A 13,987-nucleotide genomic window follows, 5' to 3' on the forward strand; every position below is an offset into this window, starting at 1 on the left:
ACAAAGTAATAAAGTGTATAAACTGTGTGAAAGTGGAAAAAAAAAAAAAAAAAAAATGTGCAAAAATATTATAAAAAAATAAAAAAAATAATACACCAAAAATAAAAATATAATGTACCCATCAATAAATATTATTATAAAAAAAATAAAAAAAAACAATAAAAGTACACATATTTGGTATCGCCGCGTCCGGAACAACCTGACCTATAAAACTGTCCCACTAGTTAACCCCTTCAGTGAACACGGTAAAAAAAAAAAAAAAAAAAACAAGCAAAAAACAATGCTTTATCACCATACCGCCAAACAAAAAGTGGAATAACACGCGATCAAAAAGACGCATATAAATAAAAATGATACCGCTGAAAACGTCATCTCGTCCCGCAAAAAACAAGCCGCCATATAGCTCCATCAGCCGAAAAATAAAAAAGTTATAGCTCTCAGAATAAAGCGATACTAAAAAATATTTTTTTCTATAAAATAGCTTTTATTGTGTATAAGCGCCAAAACATAGAAAAATTATACAAATGTGGTACCGCTGTAAACGTACTGACCCGAAGAGTAAAGCTGCCTCATCAATTTTACCACACGCGGAACAGAATAAAAAAAAAAAAAAAAAAACAATTCCTGAATTGTTGGTTTTTGTTTATTCTGCCTCCCAAAAATCGGAATAGAAAGCGATCAAAAAATGTCACGTGCCTGAAAATGGCACCAATAACAACGTCAAGTCATCCCGCAAAAAACGAGCCGTCACATGACTGTCTGCCAAAATTTGGAAAAATTATAGCTCTCAAAATATGGCGATGCAAAAACTAGATTTTACAAAAAATGCGTCTTTTAGTGTGTGACAGCTGTCAGTCATAAAAACCCCATATGATTCTGGCATTGCTGTAATCACACCGACCCGAAGAATAAAGTCGTCTAATCACTTATACCGCACAAGGAACGGCGTCAAAAATAAACTCTTGAGTTAGGATTGGGCTAGGGTTAGGGCTGGGTTTGGGGCTAGGGTTGTGCTGGGGCTAGGGTTGTGCTGGGGCTAGGGTTGTGCTGGGGCTAGGGTTGTGCTGGGGCTAGGGTTGTGCTGGGGCTAGGGTTGTGCTAGGGTTAGGGCTGGGGTTGGGATTTTTTTCAAAAGTAAGAAAAAAAGATGACGATATGGCGACTAGTGTTGAGAGCAAGTGCTCGCTACTTGAGTTTGCATCGGGTGCTCTGGTATGCATTTAGTATCGTGGGTATTTGAGTGACATGCTCGAGTCTCTGCCCCATATGCTTCGCGGCCAAAAAACTTTACGGGGATTGCCTGCCATGCACGAGCGATCCCCGCATGTTTTTTTTTGGGTGTCTAATAACCGTGAAACATGCGGAGCAGGGACTCGAGCATGTCACTCGAGCACACGCTGTACATGGTGCATACCTGAGTACCCGATGCAAACTCAAGTAGCGAGCACTTGCGCTCAAGAATAATGAAAACTTATTCAATATGATGACCTAATGTAAACAAATAATGTGCCGTACCTCTGGGTTCAAAATGTTCACTATACACCTTAATAAAATCTTTGAGGGGTATAGTTTCCAAAATGGGGACACTTGTGGGGGAGCTCCACTGTTTAGGCACATCACGGGCTCTCCAAACGCGACATGGTGTCCGCTAACAAATTGAATGGAAAATCGGCTCAAATTGTTAGCGGACGCCATGTTGCGTTTGGAGAGCCCCTGTGTGTCCAAACATTGGAGCTCCCCCACAAGTGACCCCATTTTGGAAACTAGACCCCCCAAGGCACCTATCTAGATGCATAGTGAGCACTTAGAACCCCCAGGTGCTTCACAAATTGATTCGTAAAAATGAAAAAGTGAAAATAAAACACTTTTTCATTTTTATGAATCAATTTGTGAAGCACCTGGGGTTCCAAGTGCTCACTATGAATCTAGATAGGTGCCTTGGGGGGTCTAGTTTCCAAAATGGGGTCACTTGTGGGGGAGCTCCAATGTTTGGGCACACAGGGACTCTCTAAATGCAACATGGTATCCGCTAACAAATTGAATGGAAAATCGGCTCAAATTGTTAGCGGACACCACATTGCGTTTGGAGAGCCCCTCTGTGCCCAAACTTTGGAGCTCCCCCACAAGTGACCCCATTTTGGAAACTAGACCCCCCAAGGCACCTTTCTAGATGCATAGTGAGCACTTGGAACCCCCAGGTGCTTCACAAATTGATTCGTAAAAATGAAAAAGTGAAAAAAAAAACACTTTTTCATTTTTATGAATCAATTTGTGAAGCACCTGGGGTTCCAAGTGCTCACTATGAATCTAGATAGGTGCCTTGGGGGGTCTAGTTTCCAAAATGGGGTCACTTGTGGGGGAGCTCCAATGTTTGAGCACATAGGGACTCTCCAAATGCAACATGATATCCGCTAACAAATTGTCGGCTCAAATTGTTAGCGGATATCATGTTGCATTTGGAGAGTCCCTGTGTGCCCAAACATTGGAGCTCCTCCACAAGTGACCCCATTTTGGAAACTAGACCCCCCAAGGCACCTATCTAGATGCATAGTGAGCACTTGGAACCCCTAGGTGCTTCACAAATTAATTCGTAAAAATGAAAAAGTGTTTTTTTTTTCACTTTTTCATTATTACGAATCAATTTGTGAAGCACCTGGGGGTTCCAAGTGCTCACTATGCATCTAGAAAGGTGCCTTGGGGGGTCTAGTTTCCAAAATGGGGTCACTTGTGGGGGAGCTCCAAAGTTTGGGCACAGAGGGGCTCTCCAAACGCAATGTGGCGTCCGCTAACAATTTGAGCCGATTTTCCATTCAATTTGTTAGCGGATACCATGTTGCATTTAGAGAGTCCCTGTGTGCCCAAACATTGGAGCTCCCCCACAAGTGACCCCATTTTGGAAACTAGACCCCCCAAGGCACCTATCTAGATGCATAGTGAGCACTTGGAACCCCTAGGTGCTTCACAAATTGATTCGTAAAAATGAAAAAGTGTTTTTTTTTTCACTTTTTCATTATTACGAATCAATTTGTGAAGCACCTGGGGGTTCCAAGTGCTCACTATGCATCTAGAAAGGTGCCTTGGGGGGTCTAGTTTCCAAAATGGGGTCACTTGTGGGGGAGCTCCAAAGTTTGGGCACAGAGAAGCTCTCCAAACGCAATGTGGTGTCCGCTAACAATTTGAGCCGATTTTCCATTCAATTTGTTAGCGGATACCATGTTGCATTTAGAGAGTCCCTGTGTGCCCAAACATTGGAGCTCCCCCACAAGTGACCCCATTTTGGAAACTAGACCCCCCAAGGCACCTATCTAGATGCATAGTGAGCACTTGGAACCCCTAGGTGCTTCACAAATTGATTCGTAAAAATGAAAAAGTGTTTTTTTTTTCACTTTTTCATTATTACGAATCAATTTGTGAAGCACCTGGGGGTTCCAAGTGCTCACTATGCATCTAGAAAGGTGCCTTGGGGGGTCTAGTTTCCAAAATGGGGTCACTTGTGGGGGAGCTCCAAAGTTTGGGCACAGAGAAGCTCTCCAAACGCAATGTGGTGTCCGCTAACAATTTGAGCCGATTTTCCATTCAATTTGTTAGCGGATACCATGTTGCATTTAGAGAGTCCCTGTGTGCCCAAACATTGGAGCTCTCCCACAAGTGACCCCATTTTGGAAACTAGACCCCCCAAGGCACCTATCTAGATGCATAGTGAGCAGTTGGAACCCCCAGGTGCTTCACAAATTGATTCATAAAAATGAAAAAGTGTTTTTTTTTTCACTTTTTCATTGTTACGAATCAATTTGTGAAGCACCTGGGGGTTCCAAGTGCTCACTATGCATCTAGATAGGTGCCTTGGGGGGTCTAGTTTCCAAAATGGGGTCACTTGTGGGGGAGCTCCAATGTTTGGGCACACAGCAGCTCTCCAAACGCAACATGGTGTCGCTAACAATTTGAGCCAATTTTGCGTTAAATTTGTTAGCGGACACCATGTTGCATTTAGAGAGCCGCTGTGTGCCCAAATATTGGAGCTCCCCCACAAGTGACCCCATTTTGGAAACTAGACCACCCAAGGCACCTATCTAGATGCATACTGAGCACTTGGAACCCTCAGGTGCTTCACAAATTGATTCATACAAATGAAAAAGTGTTTTTTTTTTCACTTTTTCATTGTTACGAATCAATTTGTGAAGCACCTGGGGGTTCCAAGTGCTCACTATGCATCTAGATAGGTGCCTTGGGGGGTCTAGTTTCCAAAATGGGGTCACTTGTGGGGGAGCTCCAATGTTTGGGCACACAGGGACTCTCTAAATGCAACATGGTGTCCTCTAACAAATTTAACGGAAAATCGGCTCAAATTGTTAGCGACACCATGTTGCGTTTGGAGAGCCGCTGTGTGCCCAAACATTGGAGCTCCCCCACAAGTTACCCCATTTTGGAAACTAGACCCCCCAAGGCACCTATCTAGATGCATTGTGAGCACTTGGAACACTCAGGTGCTTCACAAATTGATTCATAAAAATGAAAAAGTGTTTTTTTTTTTTCACTTTTTCATTGTTACGAATCAATTTGTGAAGCACCTGGGGGTTCCAAGTGCTCACTATGCATCTAGAAAGGTGCCTTGGGGGGTCTAGTTTCCAAAATGGGGTCACTTGTGGGGGAGCTCCAAAGTTTGGGCACACATGGGCTCTCCAAACACAACATGGCGTCCGCTAATTATTCAAGCAAATTTTACAATCAAAAAGTCAAATAGCGCTCCTTCCCTTCCGAGCCCTGCCGTGCGCCCAAACAGTATTTTTTCCCCAAATATTGGGTATCTGCGTGCCCAGGGGAAATTGCACAACAAATTTTGGGGTCCATTTTTTCTTGTTACCCCTGTGAAAATAAAAAAAATTGGGTCTAAATTAACATTTTTGTGAAAAAAGTTAAATGTTCATTTTTTTCTTCCACATTCAAAAAATTCCTGTGAAGCACCTGAAGGGTTAATAAAGTTCTTGAATGTGGTTTTGAGCACCTTGAGGGGTGCAGTTTTTAGAATGGTGTCACTTTTGGGTATTTTCTGTCATAAAGACCTCTCAAAGTGACTTCAAATGTGATGTGGTCCCTAAAAAAATGGTTTTGTAAATTTTGTTGGAAAAATGAGAAATCGCTGGTCAACTTTTAACCCTTATAGCTCCCTAACAAAAAAAAAATTTTGGTTCCAAAATTGTGCTGATGTAAAGTAGACATGTGGGAAATGTTATTTATTAACTCTTTTGTGTGACATATCGCTCTGATTTCAGGGCTTAAAAATTCAAATTTTGAAAATTGCAAAATTTTCAAATTTTTCGCCAAATTTCCGTTTTTTTCACAAATAAACGCAAGTGATATCGAAGAAATTTTTCCACAATCATGAAGTACAATATGTCACGAAAAAACAATCTCAGAATCAGGGGGATCCGTTGAAGCGTTCGAGAGTAATTACCTCATAAAGTGACAGTGGTCAGAATTGTAAAAATTGGCCCGGTCATTAACGTGCAAACCACCCGCGGGGCTTAAGGGGTTAAATGTTGACATTGGTACTGCAAAGTCAAAATCAGAATTTTTGTAACCTTAGGAGAATAGCAAGGTGGTTGCCACTCATGTGAAGGATTTATGTTTTGGGTATTAATCTGCATTTTTGCAAAATTAGTAAGTGAAATATAAGGTATGGTAAAATAATCTGTACATACAGACAAGCTTAAAGGGGCTTTCCCACAAACAAAAATTAATTTTAATCAATGACTGTGTCTGACCGTGTACGGAACATACCACATCTCCTGGGCAGGGGGGAAGCAAAAGACAATACAGATATTATAGTAGGGGATCACAGAGGATTCATTTTGTGAGGTAAAACATTTCACTGCCTGTTTTTAAACAATATTTTACCTCACAAAATGAATCCTCTGTGATCCCCTGCTGTCCTGTCTGTATACTCTTTTGCGTCCTCCCCTGCCCAGGAGATGTGGTATGTTCCGTACACGGTCAGACACAGACAATGATTAAAATGAACTTTTGTTTGTGGGAAAACCCATTTAAATCCCTCAAAACCCTGTAGATTATTAGGGTTCATCCACATGTGACTGATACACTGCAGAAATTATTGATATACTAATATATGATACTGGAAATCCATAGCGGAAGAATCTGCACCTAATCAAAATATAGGTTTTGTTCAAGATTTTCATAATGGAAGAATAGCATATATGCTGAATATTTCATCTTTTGCTCAATGAAAATCTGTAATATAAAATGACATAAAATCTGCAATTTAAAATGACACAGAGCTAATATAAATCGGCAAAGCTTATCAATCTACATTGTGGATTTTCCTGCAGATTTTGTAACATCTCATCCACTTCCATACTGTAACATAATGTGGATTTTTCGGACACAACAGAGAATTCTCAGCATATCCGTTCTGTGGAAATATAACATTGTAATAAACCGTGGCCAGAGGCAGCAAGTGCAGTGTAATATGTTAGGTAATTGCTATTTACAGACTAATTTTATAGGGGCTTCAAGCATGGAGCATCAATTCCAAAAAAATGAAATAAAAAAACAACAGAAACATTACCAAAACATTGTAAGTTAGATAAATATTTGTCGACATTTAACATTCACATTACACATCTCCAAATATTTAATATAGATTAAAATCAGACTCGTTAATTAATCAAGACTAGCATTTAGTACAGTAGTCTTGATGAAGGGTGCGCTTGAGTAAGACATTTCAAATTCATGAAAAGGATTCTGTCGCCAGGTTTTGGGAACCTAATCTAAGAGCAGCATAATGTTGAGACAGAGACCCTCATTCCAGCGATGTGTCACTTACTGGGCTGCTTGCGTTAGTTTTGAAAAAGAATATAGTTTTATCAGCAGGAGATTATCACTAAAGCACTAGCAAACCTATTGCTATGTAGTCCTTCATATTCATGAAATCTGTATAACTCCGCTCCACCACTGATTGACAGTTTTCTACCTATGCTCAGTGTACACAGAAAGCTGCCAATCAGTCGTGTGGGCGGGGTTATACAGGGCTCAGCTTTCAGAGAACTGCTAGATTAGCACAAGATAATACTGTGACTCTTTCAAACTGCAGCAAGTAGCCCAGTAAGTGATACATATACAGTAGTTATGATAGAGTCACAGTTTTCTAAGCTGCAGTTATGGCAAAGCTCTGTTGTTGAGCATTGTAAAACCCTCTCTATACCACAGCCTTCTGTGTACATTGTATAGTAGCAAAGAGCTTCTAATCAGTGCTGGGGGTGTGGCTGGACTACCATACATGGGCCAGTTGTAATCTAGTGATAATCTCCTGCTGATAAAACTCTGATTGTATTGAAACAGTAAAACACAGTCCAGTAAGTGACAAATTGCTGGAATCAGGGTCTCTGCCTCTACATTTTGATGCTCTCAGATGGGGTATCAAAAACCTGGTGACAGATTCCCTTCAAGTGGATTGTGCCTCACAATGAATTTGACACATCTTTTCGCTGCAGTGCACTAGCGTAAGAAATGTGCTCCAGTCATAATTTACACCATTTTTGTAAGGTAAATAATAATGAATTTATAATCTGCCTTTGACTATGCCCTTCTAAGCTCCATCCAATTAAAAAAAACTATAGCAATGGAATAAAATGCCAAAAGTTACTACATTTTTGCGCAACTGTGAGTTGTGCTAAAATTGAGGAACTTTTTAGTTTTACCCCAGATTTCTGGCACAAATTGGATCAATCTATGTTTTACAAAATGACGTAATAACAGCTGTAATAGTTAAAATATACAGTTCCTGTAATATTTCAGGAACAATTGCTCTACTACACCTGTTTCCCAGAGATATTTGGTACAATGTTAGTGTGACTCTCTGGAGAAAATTATCCTTAACCCTCAGTCTCTAAATAAATACCATCATTCTAAACTGAGATTATTAAAAATCTGGAAATAAAATATTACCTACGTTTATTATAAATCTGGAAATAAAATATTACCTAAGTTTATGTCCATCTGTCCTTGCATTTAACTGTTGGGTATTAATAATACACCTATTTTCGTTTTGGAATATACTTTGTTTTTTTCTTTAAGGTATACAAAATGAATGACAAAATGGAGCAAAGACTAATGCAGAGAATCAAAATGTATATTAATGAAGAGTATCTACTTGGTGTGGCTATATGAAATATAAAACATATTCTAAGTGGCATTACACCAGTCACAGATAATCTTTGTAAATCTATTATAGTTTTTAAATATTCACAAAATTTTTATATACTTGCATTTTGAGATAATGTTGAATATATACTAAAAAACAAACTGACTTTTGGCATATTTAGAAAGCTGTATATGATTTTATTTTCTTGATCACAGATAAATTTAAATTTTGCAGTAAAAACTCAAACCTTAACATGTAATGTAAAACCTTAAAACGCTATACTGTAGTAATTTAAGATGTAATTAAAAGAGTTAAACCTTTTGTCCATATAAAATTATGTTTAAAAAATTAAGAGTATAGAGCAAAACAAAAACATTCAATGTGCTATATATCTTTTCATTTCAGCTGAAAATTAAAAACATAGACATATTTTTAACAGGACATAAACAAATATTATTATACTTTCAAATACACCAATATTTCTCCACATTAGGCAATAAATTACAGTTGTAAAAATACAATTCTGATCCACTCATCCAGGTAAAAAATGCTTATGTAGTTGAAATTACTCACGATTAAGCACCTAACATATGTTTGCAATTTATATGAATTCTAATTTTGACATAAAATTAAAGCAATATTGTTACTTAGAAAGGGAAGAAATAAAATACTTGGGTGCCAAAAAAAGTCCCATGAAAAATATAAATAAAAAGATGTTTATGTTTTTTATTCATGGTATACTAATTTCTAAATATTCTTTGGAGATATGAATAATAGGAAATTGGAATCATTAGCGCAAAATAATTCAAGTAATTTATCAATATCTATCTATTATCTATCATCTATCTATCTATTATCTATATGTTATCTAGCTATCTATTATATATCTATTATGTATCTATCTATCTATCTATCTATCCACACACTCATCTATCTTTCACTTTATCTATTATCAAATTACCATGTATATATTTATATGATTATTCTTTTTTTTCATGTTTTAAATCAAAACTATAGTTATAAAACGAGAGGCAATATCTATGGAATGTAATTATTCAATGCTGCCATTTTTAAGTTAAGTGTTTGTCTTTTCACTTTTTGACATTGTCAACAAAATGTACCCTATAGGGCCCTCTGAATGAGTTTTGTAAATTTATATGGGATGCAAAATAAAGAACTAATGTATCACTTTACACACATTTATATCAGTTGCCAGGATTTACTTTTCCATCATCCATATAAAAGAAGAATGGTCCATGTCCACACTATCATTTTTTTTAATCACAAAAAAAATAATGGTTCCTAACAAGTTGATGACAGAAGGAATTAGCAAAAGAAAAACACTAACAAAAATGGCAGTCAAGCCATGTCTTTGACTTCTGTAAATGTAACTAGATCCATGATTGACAGACTAATGTTAAAGACAATGAACAAATCTGATTGATGCCTTTATTTGAAGATGATGTAATTTTTACATCTTATGTAGTTATTTAGTGTCATAAATAGCGTAATATTTCCCTTAACTTTTGTTTGTATTTTTGTTTCTTATTACATTTGTGCATATTAATTCAGTTTACTTTATAAAGGACGATATGTATGAACATTATTACTTTAAAATATTTTTATTTTATGAGTTGAGTATCAATGTTTGCTTTGATTAAAAAGTCAATTACGTGAACCTGAAATAACCAATGTAGATATACATTATTTAGATAGTTATTATTATAGCACCTATTCTTAGCAGCAAGATTTGTTAAAAGATGCAATTTTTAGTCCTTTTTTCCAAGTATATGATCTGGTTAAAATGTTCCTAAATACCTGTATTAAAAAGAAGAAAAAAAAAACAAGAAAGGCTTAAAATAAAATTTTTCTACAGCAGTGTGCCTTTTATATATTTAAAGTAGGAAAATATTGCTCAGAAATGATTAGAAGGAGAAAGACAGATAAATTCCTATATGCTATCCTTTCTACATTGATACAGTAGATGGCGCTGTTGAAGTAAGGCTCTTATCTACAAGAAACTTTACTAAGAAATTCCTAAATTAAGACATAGTCTTAAGATTTCTATAGTCTTGTCATTATTTTGAAAAACGCATGGTTTATTTTATGATGCACTTTTATCCTTAACCTGATAAAGTAAATCATCAAAGAATTGCCTAAACCACAGAACTATTAAATATGTATAACCTTATGGCTCATGCATCTGTGCAAGGTCACTATTTCAGTTTTTATGTCTTCAAGTAGATGTAACTGAACCAAAGAAAAAATATTTGTATCTAGTTGTTTAAAGGATAAAACAGTACTTTAAAGCTAGCAAGAGCCTAAAAAGTTAGGGATTTTAAATTAAAATGTGTGTCAAAAAAGTTTGTTTATTTGGACTTTTGTTCTGCACATTAAAGAAGTTGTCCACTACTTTTCCATTGATGCCCTATCAATAGCATAGTGCATCAACGTTTGATCGGCCGTGGTGACGCACCTAGTGATCAGCTGTTATCGGTGCTGGCGGCGCCCGCTGGCCAGAACTACTTGCTTGCTGTGCTTGGCCGTCTAGTTGTAGTGGCCGCCGCGGGGTACTACACATCCACCTCCTATTCAATTCAATGGGAGGTGGAAGTGCAGTACCCCTCTGCAGCCACTACAGCTAGACGTCCAAGCACAGCAAGTAAGTACTTCCGGCTGGCGGCCGCCACCAGCACCAATTACAGCTGATCGGCGGGGGGTGTCGGGTGCGGGACCACGGCCAATCAAACATTGATGCCCTACCCTATGGATAGGGTATCAATGGAAAAGTAGTGAACAACTTCTTTAAATTAGTCCTTGTATTTGTATTTCCAAATAGAACTAAAAACAGATTTTTACAGTAGATAAAAAAAATAAATGTTCGTTTAGGTAGTCATAAAAATAATGTAAGATAACCATAGGATCAAAAATAAATATTATAATCCACCGAAAGGTTTTTTTTTTTACAAAATGCACTAAAAATGTTAATGTAACTTTGCCTAAACGCATTAGGGTTCATTCCCTAATATCCAGCCATCCAGGCCATATCAGTTGTATTACGGCTCAGCCATAAAACAACTAGCCAGACACAACTATTATATGGCATCCAGCTTAAAAATTGTAATCCCCAGGTGTAAATGTTATTCTTATAACTTAAAAATTTAAAGGAGCCAATTCATGTAAACTGACATTTCTTAAAGGGAATCTGTCAGCAGGTTTTTACTATGCAATCTGACAGCAGCATGAAGTAAGGGCTGAAACCCTGATTTCAGTGATGTGTCACTTAGTTTACTGGGAGCAGCAGTTATGATAAAGTCACAGTTTTCTCTGCTGCAGATCTAGCAGAGCTCAGCTGATGACTTGTGTATAACTCTGTCCACAGCACAGCTTTCTGTGTACATCGTATAGCGATAGGATGCTACTAATCAGTGCCAGCGAAATTGTTGGACTAAGATGCACGAGGCCAGTTGTCAGCTATTGATAACTTACTGCTAATAAAACACTGATTGCATTGAAACAGCAGAACACAGTCCAGTAAGTGACACATCACTGGAATCAGAGTCTATGCTTCTATATTATGTTGCTCTCAGATTACAAAGCAAAAACCTGGTGACAGATTCCCTTTAAGCAAGTCTTTTAGATAAGACAGCAAGAGTAAAAAATTTATATGTAGCATTTTTTTCATGTGTTGAAAAATTATTTATTTTTTATTTTTTACAAATATATTTTGCTAGTTATGTTTTACATCCAGACATGCCATACCAATATAGGTCCTTGTTTCAGGTGCTGGCTTTTTGGACGCTTACCTACTTACAATTTCTTATCTTCTCATTTTTGGGAAGAGAGTTAAAATTTAAAATGTAAAAATTGTAGACATTTAACTGTGCATAATCCAAGTTAAAAAGGCGGCTTCAGCAATGTTTATGCAGGCAACTTTTATGAGGTGTGTAAAAGGGGGGAAACTCATGTTATTTTTCTCCTTTGCACAAAACCTACAAGGTAATCAAAGAAAGGAGTTGGGTGTCTTTGTGTCCCAATATTCTGATTGTATCTTCAGAGAGGAAGAGGACTAGAACTCTATAGCGCCACCTGTTAGAAGCAGTGAGTTGCAAAGAAGAAAAATAAGTTGACAAATAAGCACTGTCTCTGGGTGAATGAACAAGTGCAAGTGTTTCCCATTTTACTTGTTTATTGTGACTGCAACAAGTTGCAAAAACTAAATACTGTTGTGTGTCCAATAAGGTTACATAAGACCTTACACTATGCATACAAACAATATGTAACCATGATTTGTATTTATTGCACATGGTCATTTTTTCATATACAGAATTTTGATAAAAGTTTAATGTTAGACTTGTGCACAGCCCCAGAGAATATCATAGGTACGAGTGCTATCTGTGAAAACCATGGATTGCACTTGTACAAGAAAATAGGTTGTGTGCACGGGCTCTAAATTTATTTATGTTATGGGTTGCGATTTACTATTGTATATTATTATCTCTGTTTCCTTTTTATTAGGTGACTTAGGCATTATACGTCAGCTGAAATGATACAACTCAAATATATTAATCAAGCGATAAATAATATATAAAAGTATCACAGTTCTCTTTCTATAACTTGCAAACTGTTATAGTAATTTTAGGGTTAATACCAATACCTATATCACTCAAGTAAGGGATGTTCTTGGAAAAAAAGAAGAAAGGCAAAGCGTACTACGTTATGACTTTATCACGCAACATAATAATTTAGTCAAAGAAACATGTGCACATTAATTTAATCATAGAAACCAGTTATATTTACAGACTCAGAAATTGGTTGAAAGACGAAAGCCAGACATTCAAAATGGATATGATAAAAAAGAGAAACATGTCCACTATTAACTTTCCAAAAATGTGACTTGTAGAATGACTGAGATGTAAATTGCTGCTCATTTGCATTACACATCTGGATATGTGGGTTATTTCATTATTTCTGAAGGCTAGTGACAAACTTGAGCAATCTGTGTTTTAGCATGGTCTAACTAGATTTACTGCTTTGCCTAGTCTTCATTTATAGCAGATCAATGTATGGGCAAAAACAAGAATTAATTTTTGCTCCTCATCATATAGTGGTAAATTTGGAGCTTAACATGAGCCTTGGCATATTTCTGGAGTGTAATAATATCATAAGTTATGGTTACTAAATTACTGTAAAACGGCCATTGATCCAAGGGTTTATTAAGGTTTGGAGTTGGGAAGGAATTTTCTATCCTAAAATATGGAAAATTAGTTTCTACCTCATGGGACTTTTTGCCTTCCACTGGAAAAACATTGCAAGATAATAGGTTGAACTGGTGGAACATATGTTTTTTAACATTACAAACTGTTACAGAAGCATGGTTAAATATCTGATTTTTGCACCATTTTTGCACAGTTGAATAGCTTTCAAAGCTATGCTAAATCAAAATTGTTTAGCACACGTTTGCCCTATGGAAACCTATAACTTCAGTAAGCATTTGGATTCTTTTATTTCTGTCATACAGACTCCAAATTCTATACGTTCTTCAGTTTTTGTTTCACTATGACTAAGGGAACTTTCTAGCCTGAAACATAATCAAAACTCACTGTTTTAAAAGTTTCAACAATGATGTTAATAAACTGTGAATTTTTATGGCATTTGAACTGCTGTGGATCTTAACTGGCTCGGCTGACTACCCATCCCACTATTAAATATGAGAGAAAGAATAAGAAATGGAAATCCTTTGGTTGCTACTAGAGATTAGGCAAAATTCAAAATCATGTTTTCGCACAAATTTTCCCAGGAAATTTGATTTGCTGAGAAGCTATTCTC

Source organism: Phyllobates terribilis, unplaced genomic scaffold (assembly GCF_046119375.1).
Source record: "Phyllobates terribilis strain yellow unplaced genomic scaffold, ASM4611937v1 Scaffold_3__8_contigs__length_932513732, whole genome shotgun sequence".
Classification (NCBI taxonomy): domain Eukaryota; kingdom Metazoa; phylum Chordata; class Amphibia; order Anura; family Dendrobatidae; genus Phyllobates; species Phyllobates terribilis.